General features: G+C 45.9%; 1 protein-coding gene across 1 annotated transcript in view; it reads right to left on the bottom strand.

The window, feature by feature from the left end:
• The window catches only part of PKIA (cAMP-dependent protein kinase inhibitor alpha), a 54,953-nt gene extending 43,226 nt beyond the window's left edge, over positions 1-11,727 (bottom strand). Inside the window, exon 1 of the mRNA XM_056854461.1 lies at positions 11,688-11,727. The gene's annotated coding sequence lies outside the window, so the exon portion shown is untranslated. The remainder of the gene's footprint in view (positions 1-11,687) is intronic.
• Positions 11,728-18,688: the final 6,961 nt, after the last annotated feature.

The following is an 18,688-nucleotide window of genomic DNA, read 5'->3' on the forward strand; positions in this document are numbered from 1 at the left end:
TTGTATGTTAAGATCTGAAATCTTCCTCAAAGCTCAAATTGAATAAAGGCTCTCCTGGACCAAACTTTTTTTAAAAAAAATTCCAGTCTTAAGATTGAAACATATAAAGCACCTTTGCTTACAGGCAAGTAGCATACAAAATACCATTTTCTCACTACTAAAGGATGGTTTATGGGCTTAGAGAAGACAAGAGTCACTGGACAATCATGATAGGAAAAGTTGAGGGCAGCAGGAAAAGAGGAAGACCCAACAAGAGATGGATGGACTCAATAAAGGAAGCCACAGTCCTCAATTTGCAAGACCCGAGCAAGGCTGTCAAAGATAGGACATTTTGGAGGACATTGATTCATAGGGTCGCCATGAGTCGGAAGCGACTTGACGGCACTTAACACACACATGGGCTTAGCACTGATTGTGTATACCGTAATTGTATGTCCCAGGTCACTGATAAGTACAATAACTTGTTTATCATACAGCATGCGGATGTGGCTCAGTGGAAGAGCAGCTGAATTGCTTTCAGAAGGTCCCATGTTCAGTTCTCAGCATCTGCAGTTTGAAAGGCTCACGTTTATCATATAGGAATTCTTATGTTTGTCACATTCAATACGATGGCAGCCTTAGATCCTGATTAATGATGAGAATGAACCATAGCTTTTCATCGTTCATTCCCTCTCCCCTCCCACAAGCCACAAAACTTGCCCAGCTTGGAGATACTGCTGTTCGTTGTTGCGATGAATTCAGTGAAACAACCTCTTGATTGCAAAGGAGGATTCTAAATCAAGATTTGCAGGCAAAACAAACCAGTTTGCCATTTCAACCAATTTGGACGTTGCAGCAGAGTGCAGTTTGTTCCAAACTAGGCAGCCTTCACCAGGGCTCCACGATGAGAGGGAACGTATAAGCCTGAGAACTTCCAGGCTCATTTTCATCATGAGCAAACCTTGTTCAAGATGTCTGAATGCAACCTTATATTTTTTTCAAAAGCATACTCTTTAAAAACTGTAATGCATGAACAAACTGTCCATAACTACAACCAATCCTTATAAATCCAGAAGTAGGAATAAGAGCTTACCAGCTACACTTGTATCCAAATAATTCACAGTGGGTAGCCGTGTTAGTCTGTTTGCAGTAGTCAAAAAGGGCAAGAGTCCAGTAGCACCTTAAAGACTAACAAAAATATTTTCTGGTAGGGTATGAGCTTTCGTGAGCCACAGCTCACTTCTTCAGATACAGCTAGACTGCTATTCACATTCAGATACAGCTAGACTGCTATTCAAGCCTGCTATTCACATTTACATACTGTTCCTCTACTTAAATACCGATGGATTCACATTCTAGCTGTATGTGAAGAAGTGAGCTGTGGCTCACGAAAGCTCATACCCTACCAGAAAATATTTTTGTTAGTCTTTAAGGTGCTACTGGACTCTTGCCCTTTTTGTATCCAAATAGATGGAATCAAGGTCTGCTTGCCATCAGCAAACACAGGATTGCTCTTAACTGGAGTTATTAATCTGAAACATCCCCCAGTCTGTATTTTCAACCAGTAACGTGCACGACTCTAATCATGATGTTGGACTCTAATCTGAAGAACTGGGTTCAATTCTCCCCTCTTCCACATGAAGCCGGCTGGGTGACCTTGGGCCAGTCACAGTTCTCTCAGAACTCTCTCAGCCCATGCAGAGGCAGGCAATGGCAAACCACCTCTGAACAGCTCTTGCCTTGAAAACCCTATGGGGTCGTCATAAATCATCTGTGACTTGATGGTGCTTTACACACACACACAATGTGCATGAAAATCACAACACTGCACAATCACACATCTACCTTCCCACCACCTCTTTTGCTATTCCAAACTTGCTTATACAAAAAGGTAAGAAATCTCCATTAAGCCATCTGCGCTGCAGGCCCTCTCTCCTCAACTGTCCTATTGTTCTAGCTGTTAGTTAAGCACTGCTGTGAAATATCACTTCCCTTTCTCAAGAAAGTACAAACAGCTTATTGACTGCACAACTGCTGTATCGACAGAAGCACCTACTTATACCATCCTACACAACAAAAATAAGGAGGCAGGGTATTGCAGCAATGTATTTTGCTCAGCAGAAAAAGAGACTAATTATGCAAAACAAGTGAACCAGCAAACGGAAGAGAAAGAGACATTATTCAAATTCTCCTCTTTGGCTAGCTGAAAAAGCTTTAGAATCATCTTGGACTGAGATCACCAAATTCGAAATGTCAGAACTCAAGGATTGCATTAGACATTAAAAATCTCAGAAAGGGTACAAGAAGTGGAAAAGAACAAGCCTTTACTAATCCAGATTTTTTTGGGGGGGGCTGTTATTAAAATAAATGCATACTAACAGGGTGCAGAACTGTGGTTAGACAGTAAAACATCTTTGGTCAAGATCATACAGACTCCATAATAAAGTCATTATAAACTTGGAAGGCTTTAAGCGGGGAGTGGACATGTTCATGGAGGAGGGGTATTCATGGCTACTAGTAAAAATGGATTCTAGTCATGACGCCTATTATCTTAGGTGCTGTGGAACACAGGCAGGATAATGCTGCTGCAGTCGTCTTGTTTGGGGGCTTCCTAGAGGCACCTGGTTGGCCACTGTGCGAACAGACTGCTGGACTTGATGGACCTTGGTCTGATCCAGCATGGCTTTTATGTTATGTATTAAATCAAAGCTAAAATGAAATCGGAAATCAGATTGCTTTTGTTACCATATATCGGGGTCCCCTACAAGAAGTCCATGGGCACCATGGCACCCATCACCTTTTCTGGTGTCTGTCAAAACCTTCTCTGTTGCCTGCTAAGGGTTTTTGGACAGTGGGTGGGGCTTTTGCCCAGCAAGGCTTCTGATTGGCTGTGCAGATTTTTTTTTAATGTTGCTTTGGCAGCAGCTGCCACCACAGCACAAGGATCTTCACTATGTGACTGAAGGTAAGATTTGGGAGCCATGTTGTGGTTATCTCTGCCTCCTGTGACAGCCATTTTGTGGCTGAACCCAACATGCTGTGTCAGAATTTCAAAGGTGCCAGCAGGCTCAAAAAGCTTGGGTACTTCTGCCATATAGCATGTGCTGCTGGCAGCAAAGAATCTTAGTGTACTTTCAGCCCTATTGAAATAAGCAACTAAAACAGGGTTCTAGCTTCCAAGAGCCTTCAGATATAATCAGAGAAAATAGAAGATATATAAAGATGAATCCCAGAGGTGAGGCAGTTGGTGGCAACCAGAGATAGGGCTTTTTCCGTGGTGGCACCTCACCTTTGGGATTTCTTCACCCTTGAGGTTCACTTAGAGCCTACCTTACTGCCCTCTAGGTTCCAGGCCACATTTCTTTGGACTAGGGCTGCCCCTCCCCACATCCCCAGCCCCAACTTGCCTGCCATTTGCCAGGCAGGGCCCGGCAACCCTACTCTTTAACCAGGCTTTTAGCTGAGAGGTTTTAAAAGCTGTTGTTATGATCTGCTTCTAGCCTGACAACAATTTTATGAATACCCTTTTGAAGTTACTGGAAGTTGTTTTGTGCTGGTTTTATGCCCTTGACTTGCTTTTATGGCTTGTTTGATTATGAACGTTGTGGCTCTTATAATTTTATTGCATTGTTTATACTTTGTGAGCTGCCTTGGTCAGGTTTCTGGAGCGCTGGAACCCAAAATAGCTTGCCTTATTGCTATCATCTCTTCTATTTTATCCTCACAACAACCCTGTGAGGTAAGTTAGGTCGAGAGTATATAATTGGCCCAAGGTTCACCCAGCAAGCTTCCACAGAAGAATGGGGATTCAAACCTGGGTCTCCCAGATCCTAGTCTGACACTCTCAGTACACCACACTGGATTACTATACTGCCTCTAAGGCCTGCATCATATATTTGTAAAATCATTGTAAACCACTTGCATGCAAGGGGAATCTAGAAGCTATGGCTCATGGGGGGGAAACCTATCACTGGAGCTCTGCACTACATACAGGAATGGCTTTAGGTTCACTTGATGCCCAATGAAATGTGGAAGGGGTTTGGTATCCCAGATCCCATGTTCTTACCCACTACGTGTCACTGCAAGATCCAGCTACTGTGATATTCATAGAAAGCTTTGGAGTGTTCAGAGTGCTTCAAATATATGACTTCAGCAGCCAACACAACTCTGTAATGGTAAAGTCAGTATTATTTTCCCTGTATGGAGAATGGAGGATGCAAGAAGATTGGCCTGCATAAGGCCAAGACAAACTGTGAACTTTACCATCCACACTCTCAGCCACTATACTATACAAAGTAACAGTAAAAAGCAAGCAAGCAAGACAACAATGTGTAGATTCCTGCCTTTCAGGCTCACACCACTAAAGACAGCTTTGTCTTAGTCATCATGGGTCATGTCTGAAATGAGTATTACAACACAGGCCCTCACTTTTTCTTACTGGCCACATTCACAGGATGACAGAAAGGGTCAAGGCTGAAAGGAATGAGGACAATCTGCCCCATATACACACTTAAGTCTGCAAAGTGTGTGTGTGTGTGGGGGGGGGGAGGAGAGACAGAAAAGAGGAAAAACTTTTGTCAGATCTTAGGCAAAAGTAGTCACTTGTGCAAGCACTGGGTCATTACTGACCCATGGGGTGACATCACAACACGATGTTTACTAGGCAGACTTAACGCCCAGCAAGCTGGGTGCTCATTTTAGCAACCTCAGAAGGATGGAAGGCTGAGATGTCAGCTCTTAGCCAGATCTTATTTGCCTAATCTGGGAGATGCGGTGTAGGTGGATGACGACACAATGAAGGGAAGCAGAGAACGAAGGGAACAACCTCTACCCAGGATGTAGAGCTGAACCAGACTGCCTTTTCACTTCAACATTAACAGAAGCAGACATACAGTAGTAGCTAAGGCCTTACGTTGCTCTCTTGCTGCACTTAATTAATGCCTTCTTCTTTCCATGCAAGCTGACTTTGCCTCTTTGTCCTCCCACAACACCTCTATATTTTCCTCCTCCTCACTTTGTGAAGTAGTTTCTCCATATCGTCGATAATTGCCTCCCACGCGAACATCTGCTTCAGAGAGACAACCCTGCTCCCTGAGGAAAGCCAGGTTGTGGGAACATGATTAGGAGAACATTATTAGGAGATCAGTGCCCCAAATGGATAGGTGATTGAGTTTGTTTCCCCTTTTCACAAAATGCAGCCACTGAAGCTGCAGTTTAAAGCAGGACTTGGGACGGGAAGAGGGTGTCGCCCTAACTCGTCTCTGTTCAGTGTGTTCTCTCTGCTAAAAACTGCCTTGTTTCCAACAAGAGTGCAAATAGCTTGTCCATTTTAGGGTGCATGTTCCCTAGCATAGGGGGGAAGGCAGCTCCGTCTCATCAGATCTCAGAAGGTCGGTTCTTGAAAGGGGGACCACCCAGGAGGATTCTGCAGAGGAAGGCAATGGCAAAACACCTCCGCTTCTCACTTGCCTTGAAAGCCCCTTGCTGGGGTCAGCTGCAACCTGAAGGCACTTTACATACACATTCCCTAGCATATTCTCAGCACCCAAACTGTTTAGACAAACTACACATTCACACAGATAAATACGGCAGGACCTCAGTAACCTGTTCCTCAACATTAAGAAGAACTTCCACCAGTCTTCACAAGAAACTGTCTTAACAGGGAAACAATGCAATTGCCATCTATAAACCACTTTATTCTGGATGGCAACTGGCCTTGGATACCACCGAGCATACCACCAAACCCACTCTTTATGGTCGAGCGTATATTTACTCTAGTTGCTCAGGCCTGGTCCAGACATGCAGCAGAAAGAAGTGATAATAAGACAGTCCTGAGATGACAGAATGGACTCAACCACTTCAGACTGCAGGGGAGAGATTAGACTTTTGCTAATTCACCCACAGTAATTATTCCTTTTGAGGAGAAAACCTGCACAGCATGTGAAGAGTTAAGCTCCCTGGTATGCATTTGAGGAGATGGCAGGAAATTGAACTGTGATACTGAACCTACCTTCTTAAATTGTATAGCCCCATGGTTCTCAACCCGGGGCCATCTGACCCCCCAGGATATTCCAAAGGGGCCACAAGTGAAAATTGAGTAAATGGGGGGCCACAGCACAAGACTAGGGGGGCGAAGAAAACAGAAACACATGAAAACCTAACACATGACTTTCTTCATTGCACTTCTATGCATCGTTTGCAACTGTGGATGTTTGTATCGCTGTAATCTTGTGCAACAGTGGTAGAGGCTTTGTTCTCCCTTGTATGTGAACATTGTTGTTTATTAGCATGTTGTATTCACTTTTTGTGGGGTATTTTTTGTAAATTTCAGTTTCCCAATAAGAACTGCATGTGTGCATTTTGTGTGGCTGTTTATGCTTCTTTGTTCCTTGGCTATTTACAAACAAAACATTTAAATAGCTACCTTTCTACTGGTAGGACAGGGGAGCCACAGGAAGGAAAGAAGGTTGGAAGGGAGCCACGTTCGGAAAAAGGTTGAGAACCGCTGGTATAGCCCATTCCACCACCTCAGAATTCTATCACATTCAGCTGCCTGTGAAGACCAGACTTTCGACAGGGACATACTGACAACCTTAGATCTATGGCTGCCACTTTTTCATCTTGCCAAGGCGTCTACACAATGAGTAGGTGCATGACAGGCAGATATTTAACCAATGCAGCTCTTCCCAGCATGAAAACATAGACATCTCAAATGTTCATGCCCATGCAGCCACACGTGCAGCCATTGCTGTTGGCACAGCCATTCCAAGCACAATCCTACAGGCATTGCTTAACTTTCAATATCAGACCAGTCGAGTGACCAGCTGCAACATATGACCAGGCCCTTGTACAGTGCTTAAATTATCACAAGAAAGGCCAGGGAGCCCTTAACAAACTCCACAAACCCACTCCTTGGTGCTCCTCAATTTTAGAGTCTCCCTCTGGTGTTTCTGCCCTGACCTGGATGGCCCAGGCTAACCTGATTTTGTCAGATCTCAGAAGCTAAGCAGGGTCAGTCCTTGCTAGTACTTGGATGGGAGACCACCCAGGAATGCCAGGGTTGCCATGCAGAGGCTGGCAATGGCAAACTACCTGTGTTAGTTTCTTGCCTTGAAACCCCTACTGGGTTGCCATAAGTCAGCTGTGACTTGACAACACTTTACACACACACACTGGTGTTTAGAAACTACCACTCCACCTCACTCTGTTCCTACAAGTTGATATGTAGATTATTCATACAGAATACATTCTATTATGGCAAAAAGGGGGGGGGGAGACATTTTGTGAAGAAGAAGAAAAAGCTTTATATTTTACAACAGGAGGCAAAGCTCTCCTTTTAAACAAGCCTCTATTCCCAGCACTGGCATGTAATCTTATGAACTAATTTTGTGGTCTTGGCAGCAGTATCTCAACTACATTTCCAAAGGCTGGTGCATCTTTTGCAGCCGGATTGGTGTGATAAAAGTCTTGAAGAGGAGGCCAGTTCAGCTGGAGACATTCAATCTGGTGCTGCTGAGGGTTCTGGGCTATTTCTGCAGTCTGTCGCAATCAGTTTCAGGAAGAAGAAACCCCTTTTGCAGTCAGCTGATGTCACTGGCTACGTGGTTGCTGCAGCAGATAGTGTCAAATAATTCCTCTTTTGGCTCTTTACCATAAAATAGGAACCAACTGCAACTCTTAGAGGGTGAAAAGAGACTCTGGCAAGAAAGAGTTATCTGCCTAAAACAAGTGCATGGGGGTGAGTGGGGGAGAGCAGCAGCAAGCCTAAGAGACAACCAACCTGGGATTATAACAGGGGTGGATCTGGATACAGAACACAAAGCAATGCAGAGCAGACTAGATCACCCTCCTCTGCCAGGTATGTAGTTGCCAAGAGACATGGTGAAGAAATACAGGCAAGAGGAGCCATGGGGTTCTTTAATAAAGGAGTTCCTTTGCAGCCTTCTAAACTGGCAGCTAAGGAGACTCACCAGAAAAGTGAGGGCACCAGGGAGGACGGAAACCTTGGCAGTCCAAACACTCTTTCTGTACCTTTAAGAGTTGCATCAAAGCAGTTTCTGTACCTTTAAGAGTTGCAACAAAGTACAAATTTCAGCAGGTGTGGCTTCAATCATCCTGTCAGCAGACTGATACACTGACAAGCCTGTCCAGTCAAAATTCTCTCTTTTACAGACCGATTAAAAGGTACAGGAGTCCTGCTCACTGAGTCTGCTCACCACAAGCAGACTAACAAGGCCAAGCTGGAACCAGCAAAACAGACTACCGCGCAGTCTCAGAAATGAGAGTAGAACTCTCTGTGATGGCATACTGCTCCTAGCTAAAGTTCTCAGCTACCTACAACTGATTCAGGGAGACTGACTTCTTTAACCCAAAACCACCTTGGCTTAAAGATGGGAACATCACCTGAATCAGCTACTCAACAGCAGTGGTAGACCATTTCACAAAAGGATTTAAGGCCTGTATCCGCTTCCCACTGCCAGCTTGCTTTTTCTTGCAAATCTGTTATCAGACTTAAGAGCATTAGATGCACTTTCAAGCAGATGCTCATTCAATGCTCCTTAACACTATCACCTAAAATTTATATAGGCCTAACAGGATAGCTGCTACATGGGAGAACGAATGGATGTAAAGTATTTTCTCATCACTGCCTGTAGAGCTATATTTAAGGGAAATAATTTCCAAGGACAAACACAGTGAATAGTGAGAGATCGAATTTATTGGAAAAAAACAATACTATGTTCCTCAGGCATTAAAAAAACCCTATGTATATGAACAAGTAGCATCACTTGATGACTGTTATAGCCATGATATGTTTTGTGTTCCATAAACAGGCATATTTTATACTGCCATCCTTTTTAGCTTTCCCTTGTTATCTTGATTTATTTTGGTACCCTCAACCTCTTTATGTGTGTGTGCAGTGCATTTAGTACAGCAAACATTCGTGAGTCCCAGATTCTCTGACAACCCAAATTGTCAGAACACTGAGGTAGAGCCCTAGAATTAGATACATAGAGTCTAAGACACTCCGATTATTAGAAAATCTGAAAATTGGACACTTGTACACCTTTCCCTCAAAACAGAAGACTTCAAAGTATACTTTCAACGGGTTGATACTTCCAGAAACCTGGAATCTGGTATGTGTATATATGGATTCAACAGGTTTTCTATTGGCGAAAAGGGAGACCACCTGATAGGAAACATGGTATCGATGAAGCTGCATTTTTTATTTTGCATATCACACACCAGGTACAGAACTCCTTCCAGAAAACAGGAGGCAATCTTAAATGCAGGTTCTAGTTTTCTGAATGTTTCTTGCTGAACTAGTCTTTGTGGCTCAGCAAATGTACTTTGAATACCACATTTACTATAATCTGAATGTACTGTGTGTTCCCTCTCCCACCTCTTCCCTCAAATGCAATCCTTTGTAAAAAAAAAAAAAAAAAAAAACTGCTTTGGTACCATGTTGATCATCCAAACGTTATGGCCATATCCAGACCACTCAGATAACAGAGGCTCTAGGTATGAGTTGAAGAACACAGAATAAATTAGCCACTTAGCCTAGGTATGCCAAATACACCATTTAAATCCTTCTTTTCTTGAATACATTCTCCATGGCTCAGACAAAGGAGATATGTACCAAGCAATGCTAAAGAATAGTCTTTGGGAAGAATAGACTGTGAAATACCCTAGTCCCAGGAAACGCTCGTTTTGGTACCCAACAAACAGGGAAGGGCAGGAAGTAGTGTACCAATTCTAGGAGTACTTTGACACATATCATTTCTAACTTAATCAAAGCAAAGATACATAGTTGATAAGCAGTTCTCATTCGTGAACAATGAGAAGGAAAAGCAGTGATGAATCTATAGGTGTCATCCAAAATAGTGAAATGTGGAGGCAGAACCAGGAATGGCTCCCAGTAAGCATTTCCCTTTTTTCTACATTTGCTAAACAGAATGAATTGCCCACCACTGACTCCTGGAGAGCTGCTTTTAACAGATATACAAGGAAGCTTATTTGGTGTTAAGCAGACTATTGGCATAACATATTGCATATTCTGGCACAAAATCCATGTTTTGGGCAGAAAAGATTTTCCATTGCTAGAGAGAAATGATAGATTTTTGAGACAGCTTTTGGAGACAGCCATGAATTTGTGGGTTTACGCCAAATGCTTCAAACAGTGAAAGCATCCAACAGCAAACGTGGGGGCTGTTGCCTGGCATCTTATCTGTGGCATGGATGAGATTCAAGAGCCCATAAACATACACTAAAAATAGGTGGTGGGGAACCCCATCCATTAAGGATTTCATGAGACAGACAAATCCATTCATATTACACACTGTACGTCTTTCCATTAGATCTAAATCGGTCCAAATCAGACCAATAAGTAGTCTCACAGCCAAATTCCAGAGCATGTTTCCAAAACAGGTCCTGGAATTTACACTGCCCCACAGCTACTCTTTTGATATTGCCATTTTTAAACCACTAGCACTGCAAGATACCATGCATGTCATTCAAATGACTACTGTGCCAAAAACAAACATGGCGGCACCCTTCAGGAGCCCCTCCAAATCCAGCGGCAACCCCCCCAGTGGATAAACCCTGCAGGCCACAATACTGCCCCCAGGATCCCAGAAGCGGTAAATTCCCCCTCCACGGAAAACTCCCAAAGCCGTCCTCACTCTCAGCATGCTGCTCTAGTATCCTGCATGCTGGGAGTAAGGTGAACTAGAATAAAGACCTTGCATTCAGGGCTCATGACCAATGCTGATTTCTCCACACCCATCTCTCTCCTGCATACCACACCTCATCCCATCACGCCTGCTATTCACATTGACATACTGTTACCATTTGCATACTAATGCTTGTGAGAATTCACTCGCCTCTACCTAAAGACAGATGGATTCACATTCTAGCTGTATCTGAAGAAGGGAGCTGTGGCTCACGAAAGCTCATAACCCTGCCAGGAAATCTTTTTGTTAGTTTTCAAGGTGCTCCTGGACTCTTGCCCTTTTCTACTGCTGCAGACAGACTAACACGGCGACCCACTGCGAACGAGCCGTGTGGGGGAGGGCGTTCCCACGTCCCAGGATGGCGGTCTAGCACTTATCCCACCGCAACGGGGCTGATTGATGGGTTGGCCCGGCGCTGTTCCAGGATGGTGGACTCAAGACCAGCTTCGCTTCTCGCCGGGCTCCCTTCCTCCCAAAGCAGCCAGAAGGCGGGCAGCCCGCGCCGGCGCCCCCTCTCCCCCCGCCCGCACTCGCGAGGCTATTTTTAGGACACGGAGGAAAAATAAGCGCTGCCCTGGCGGGGCCGCATCTCCTCGGGCGTCCTCTCGCCGGGCCCGGCTCCTCAAGCGGGCTCTTCCCGGCGACCCTGGCCGCTCGATCCCCCAGAGCGGCTCGGGCTGGCGGCGGCACGTGGGGTCGGCCGGCGGGGGAACAGATCCAGCCCCCCCCACACACACACACACGCCGGTCGCCTACACCACGAGGCGGAAAGGGGAGGCCGGTGGGGGATCCCTGCTCGGCTGCCAGCAGAAAAACCTCCCCCCCCGCCCATGGGGAAAAGCAGCCCCCGCCTCCCCCACCCCCAGCTACGCAGTTGCAGCTCCGGCTAGCAAACGCCCGCCGGGGGACGCACGTGTTGCAGCCAGGCTCCTGCGGAGCGGAGCGGTGGGGGGACTGGGGTCCGGGGCCCCGACCCACCTTCCGGACGGCCGACTCAACGCATCTTCCTCGCCGCCTCTGCTGCTCGGCGAGCCCCGGCGAGCCTCTGCGGGGCGGGGGCGGGTGGGGGCGCGCTGGGCAGACGCCCGGCGGCAGCGCTGCCCGTCATTCACCCCCCACCCTTCCCAGCTGCAGCCGCCCAGCCCAAAGCCGCGGCGCTCCGGCTGCATGAAGTCATCCCCGGCCCGCCTCCCTTTGCCCCCACCGCCGCATTCGGCTCCTGCGCGCGGAGGGAGAAGGATGCGCGCGGGGGGGGGGGGGAGAAGAGGCCAGGGCTTCTCTGCCCTGCGGAAGGACGCCTCGCACGGGGCTCTTCCCGAGGATGGCGGGACGCGTCGCGTTTGCGCGCCTGGGGGGCTTTTCCCGGGAGCGGGGTTCGTTCCCGCGCCGGAGGAGGCCGCTCCCCCCCCCTCCTGCTCCCACCCCCGATTTTAGTGCTAAATGGGCTCTTCCATTCCCCGCCGCAACTCCGCTCTCGAGTCCCTGCGAGGGGGGAGGGAGCGGGAGGGGAGGTCGGTCGCGCTCGGATATGGCTCCAGCGTCTCTAGGGATCGCCCCTGCGACCTGAACGCGCACCGAACATCCAGCAGAATGGACGGGGAGCGCATCTTTTGTCCTGTGAAGTGCGTTCGCCAGTTGAGAGATGGGAACAGTGGCCAAAAATTGATTCCCCCCCCCCTTGAAAGTTTTAAAGGAAAAGACTACCTTGGGTCTCCAGCATGATTGCTGTAGGGCTTTCTATACTCTGAGTTTCAGCAGCTTTTAGCCATAACCTTTTTTAAAAAAAAATATTTTGGATAATTTAATTCTTCCCCCCAAGATGAATTTTGCTTCACGCATAATGAGTAACTTTTGTCTATGAAATATTTTGTCAGATGGCAAGTATTTTCAGTCATCTCATCAGGATGCTTCCCTGTTTCAGGACGCTGTTTTCCAATCGCAGAGGTACATGAGAGGAATAAACTTATCTAGTGATTAAAAGGATTTTCCTTTCCCCAAAGAATAACCATAATACCTTCCACACCTGGAAACAAAAGGAAGGACTTGGGAGTGGGGGAGGATTACCGTACCGTCCAGAAATTAAGCACTGAAATTCACAAGGTCATTCTTTTCTGTTGGTTGTTAGGGTGATTCAGGTAGCACTCCTACTCCGAAATGCATCCACTTCACATGGATTATGTTCCACAGCCATTTGTACCCTTTTCAGATGACAGTGTAGAATGAATTGCATCCATGAATTGCAAGGGAGGAGAAGCTGGATCCTGACCTACGAGGGTTTAGTGGAAGACCTGTGTAAACACCGTGCAATAAAACTGTATCCTCATAGGGCTCCCTCCATGCATCGGGAACGTAGTTTTGGGGATGGGGTTGCCAGGTAAGGTGAATCATATGACAATACAGAGAATCGCTTGCATGGTGTTCATGTCTTCATGTGTGTGAGTGTAAAGTGCGGTCAAGTTGCGCCAACTTATGGTGACCCCAGCAAGGGGCCTTGCAAGGCAAGTGAGAAGCAGAGGTGGCTTCCCATTGCCTTCCTCTGCAGAGTCTTCCTTGGTGGTCTCCCTTCAAAGTATCAACCCTGCTTACCTTCTGAGATTGGACTGTACCATGCTGCCTTCCCTCCCGTAGACCTCATGTGGACCATTAAATGAATGTGCATAGGTTGGTTGGCACCTTCTGTGATCATCCTGCTCTCTCTCCCTGTATGCATTCTATCAACACTGCATGTTAGCTGAAATGGGACTATTGACTCTTCTAGTGGTCACACACTATGTTCATTTGTTATGTATTTACCACAGTTCTATACAATCTATATACATGCAGTTTAGATGTAGTGAAGCAATTAAAATTTAGTATATATAAATGTTTTAATAATGTGATTCAAAAGCAAAGCAACACTAAAGAGCAAAGCCACACTAAAACACTAAAAAAAGGTCTTATAGAATAAAAAAAAAGTTTCCAGTTGTTTTCAAAATGAGTCTAAGGAGGAATATAGTTGGGTTTTTCTACGCCATTTGTTCCATAACTCCATACCACAACTGAAAAGGCCTTGCTCCTTGTAAAAACTAGACAGTCAGTGTGGTGTAGTGTTTAAAGTGATGAGCTTGGATCTGACATATCTGTGCTCAGCTATGAAGCTTGTCCAAGTGATCATCTCGGGCCAACCTACCTCACAAGGTTGTTACATTAATGAAATGGAAAAGAGGGGGAGGTTTATGCATACTTTCCACAGCTGCTTAGACAAAGGGTAGGATGAAATGTGAATTACCACATATAGTAGTCAGACTATAAGCTGAAATTTCTGGATAAGGCTGTAAATCTTCCTAAAGCTAATAAGACTTTAGTATGCTGATTTTGAATGTGATTTTTAATTGCAATGGTGTGATTAATTTTGCAATAATATTTATGTCAACTTCATACCTGTCTGGTATGGTGGGGTTTCAGGATATCAGACCCCAAGATATCAGACCCTGTTGTGAACAACAGAATGTGAAGAGCCGCAAGCTGACAAACCTGCTATTTTGATAGTTATTTATTGAATTTTACATTATTACTGTGTCAATACAAAATGGAGATCCTGCCAAAAAGGTTTTGTGGATTTCCTCAGCGAGATAACTGTAGCTGTGTCTGCAGAGACCACTCAATCAAAATGTGTGTGTTTGTGTGTGTGTGTGTGTGTGTGTAGAGAACATCTACAGAAAGCCAATTACAAGTCACACTTTTCAAACACATACGATGTCTGTGCTGTTGGTGATATTGAATACATGTAACTGACTGGTCCATTGGAACCCCAGGTATTATGAATGCATCATTTTACATCATAGCAGTAAATAATGCTATCTCCATCTGAGCTAGGGTTGCCAGGTCCCTCTTCGCTACCAGCGGGAGGTTTTTGGGGCAGAGCCTGAGGAGGGTGGGGTTTGGGGAGGGGAAGGACTTCAATGCCATAGAGTCCAATTGCCAAAGCGGCCATTTTCTCTGGGTGAACTGACCTCTGTCAGCTGGAGATCAGTTGTAATAGCAGGGGGTCTCCAGCTAGTACCTGGAGGTTGGCAACCCTAAACTGCAACCATTAAGGATTGGAGTAAGAAAAGAACATAGCTAGAAATGCAGGCTTTGCTGGGATTGTATGCATAGGAACAGGAAGGGGAACTGTCAGCTAGCATTAATGACCCCACAGCAAAAATAGAAGCAAGAGCTCTTTGCTGGTTCCTTTTTAATCCAGAAGGTGGAACATGAAATTTTCTACACCTATGAACACACATACTTTTTAAAGCTGTTACTGATGCTGTAAATCTGTTTTACTGAGGGCAGTTCTGGGTCTTCCATTTAAGCAGTTCCAAAAGAGCATTTGAATGATACTTTGCTCCCCCCATGGGGTGTGCTAAGCATGTGGAATCATATCGTATGTGGGATCCATCTAGATCTACTTCTCTTTTAACGTTTGAACTGAATCGGCTGCAATAATTGTTGGCCTTGGTACTGAGTAAAATAAGGCAGTGTCCAGGATTCAGCTTCAGTAGTGGGAGTTTTATCACAGGGTCACTTAACTACCTTAAAATCTGGCATGCAGGATTGTTGCAACACACTGGTCATATGTGAGAGCTGCTCTTGAAAATGCAGGTATCAATGATGGAGCACAGGTCTAAGTGCAGTCCAGGAACTTAGATGAGATTCAATGGAACCTCAGTAAAGCCACTGTGGGTCTGAGAGCTGCAGTGGGTTATATTTTGTAAAATTTATTTATACCCCCACGTAACTCCCCCATGGTGATCCAAAGTGGCTTACATCATTCTCCTCTCCTCCATTTTATCCTCACAACAACCCTGTGAGGTAGGGTTAGGCTAAAAGTATGTGACTAGTGTAAGGCCAGCTAGCAGGCTTTCATGGCAGAGTGGAGATCTGAACCAAGGGCTCCCAGATACTAGTCCAACACTCTAACCACACTGGGTCTCAACAGTCTGAAAAAGAGAATGCTTTAGCAGCCTGTAAAAAAAATTTTTTTCCCACTTGAAAACTCTTGAGGGATGCAGCCTAGGACCTCAAGTAAGCCAAATTACTGGAAGTTAATCACTACTCTAATGTTAACTTTCCTTGTAAGAGGAGGAGATAAGATTCTGAGGAACCCAACAAAACGGGTTCTTTTCCTATGTACAGAGTAAGAGTAAGAACAAGGACAAGATAAGCCCATTGCGTGGACTGGAAAGTGAAATTGTAACGGGAGATGAAGAGAACAGAACTCAATTCCTACTTTTCCTCAGGTTTTTTTTTTGTGTGTGTGAGGGAAGTGGTGCTCAACATGGCATAAACAGAACATGTGATGAGGGAAGGGATTTGCAGCCTAGAATTGGCATTGGGATAGTGCACAAACACCTGGTTTCTTTAAATGAAACAAAATCAGATGAATTGCACCCAAGGGTACAAAGAACTTGCAGATGTAATTTCGGAACCTCTGTCCATTATTTTTGAAAAGTCTTGGCAAACAGGTGAGGTGCCAGTTGATTGGAGGCGGGCAAACGTTGTCCCCATCTTCAAGAAGGGGAAAAAGGAGGATCCAGGTAACTACCGACCCATCAGCTTGACTTCTATACCAGGAAAAGTGTTCGAACAAATCATCAAACAGTTCGTCCTTGAGCATTTAGAAAGGATGGATCTGATCACTAAGAGCCAGCATGGGTTTCTCAAGAATAAGTCATGTCAGACTAATCTTATCTCCTTTTTTGAGAAAGTTACTACCTTGCTGGATCAGGGGAATGCTGTACACATAGTTTATCTAGATTTCAGTAAGGCTAGATACTAGATACGGTTCCACATAGTATTCTAGTTGACAAATTGGGAAAATGTGGGTTAGATCCTATTATTGTTAGATGGATCTGCAACTGGTTGACAGATCGTACCCAAAGAGTGCTAGTTAATGGTTCCTTGTCCACTTGGAGAGAAGTGACTAGTGGAGTTCCTCAGGGATCTGTGCTGGGCCCTGTGTTGTTCAACATCTTTATAAATGATTTGGATGAAGGAATAGAGGGGATGCTTATTAAATTTGCAGATGATACTAAATTGGGAGGGGTAGCAAATATGGCAGAAGACAGAGCCAAGATGCAGGATAATCTTGACAGGCTGGAGAAATGGGCTAGAAAATGCACTTCAACAAAGACAAATGTAAAGTTCTGCATTTAGGTAGGAAAAATCAAATGCATAATTATAGGATGGGGAAGACTTGTTTGAGCAGTAGTGTGTGTGAAAAGGATCTTGGGGTCTTAGTAGACCAAACACTGAACATGAGTCAGCAGTGTGATGCTGTAACTAAAAAGGCAAACGCAGTCTTGGGCTGCATCAACAGAAGTATAGTGTCCAGATCACGCAAAGTGATGGTATTGCTTTACTCTGCTCTGGTTAGACCTCAACTAGAGTACTGTGTTCTAGGGCTGTTGAAAAAAAAAATCGGTATATTTCGGATTCGGCCGAATTCGGTCCGTCTGGATTCGGGATATGTGGAAGTCCGAACTCCCCCGCTTCGGGTCCATGCAATTCAGCGCGAATTCAAAGTTCGGGGAAAAAATTCGGTCGAATAAAGCCATTAAAAACACAACCGCTCCTTTCTGCGGCTCTGGGGGGGCATTTTTGGGGGTAGAGGTCCCAAACTTTCAGAGGAGCTTCGAAGGACCCTTCTTGCAAGACCCTCCCAAGATTTGTAAAGATTGGGTCAGGAGGGACTGAGATATGGGCCCCGAAAGGGGTCCCTCCCACCCTTAATGTGCATCTCTGAGCAGAGCTTGCCGCGCACTCACAAAGCTCCCAGCCCCGACAAACAGCTGAGCTGCGGGGAGCAAGGGCGGGGCAGGTGCGAAGAAGTTTGCAAAGCAACACAACTGCAAAGCAACACAACTGCAAAGCAACACAACTGCAAAGCAACACAACCATGCAAAGCAACATGTTTGCAACCATGCAAAGCAACACCTGACACCTGGGAGTTTGCAAACCATGGAAAGGGACAGAGGCAGCTAGCTATGCATAATGAGCAGGAGGGGGTGGAATTTCCCCTTTTACATCGGACTCGAGTCGGGACCCGGCAAATGCATTCTTTAAGTCACCATTTGAAAACCAGTTTTGAGCAAGCATCAAAATAGACCTAACTGATCTTATGAATGAGGGAAAACCTGAGGACACACAACTGAAGCCCCCCCCCTCAAACCAGGGAGAGAGAGACTCGAGGGGGCACCCCCCCCAGGCAGAACGGGCGAAAGCCCCCTTTGGCTCCCCCCCCACAGAAACTGCTCCCTCCCCCCACACACACAGACTCTGCTTTCCCCCCCCACACACACACACAGGAGAAAAATGATAGATTAAAGCCCCCAAAGGGGTCTTACTGTGGCTGTCTTCTGTTCCATCAGGAGGGGCTGGGAGGACTGGGTAATCCAATACGATTCTATTTAAGCATGCGAGGTTTTGCCTTGGATTTGCCGCTCTGGAGATGCATACAGGATCGGGTGATCCATTCATCCCAATAGGGAAAAGCCCATATCTCGGGACCCCCTGACCTAATGTTTACAAAGCTTGGGGGGTCTCTTAAGAAGGCTTGTCTGAAGCTATGCTGAAAGTTTGGGGGCTGCACCCCCAAAAAAGTGCCCCCTGCAGCCACAGAAATGGAAAAGGGGGGAGGGGAAAGGGGGGAGCCCATATCTCGGAACCCCCTGACCCAACGTTTACAAAACTTGGGGGGTCTCTTAAGAAGGCTCGTCTGAAGCGCCGCTGAAAGTTTGGGATCTCTTCCCCCAAAAATGCGCCCCCTGCAGCCACGGAAAGGAGTGAATGTGCACACCCACCCCCCACGAGGATTTCTCTCTCTTTCTCTCCCCGGCCGGGCCGCGCAGCAGCTGATTCCTCCAGTACTCAATCCTGACTGATTGGCCAGAAGAAGACCCAGCTTGGCCACCGATTGGCCGGGGGAGAATGCTACTTACTGACGGTTATGCTGCTGC

Source organism: Euleptes europaea, chromosome 8 (assembly GCF_029931775.1).
Source record: "Euleptes europaea isolate rEulEur1 chromosome 8, rEulEur1.hap1, whole genome shotgun sequence".
Taxonomy (NCBI): domain Eukaryota; kingdom Metazoa; phylum Chordata; class Lepidosauria; order Squamata; family Sphaerodactylidae; genus Euleptes; species Euleptes europaea.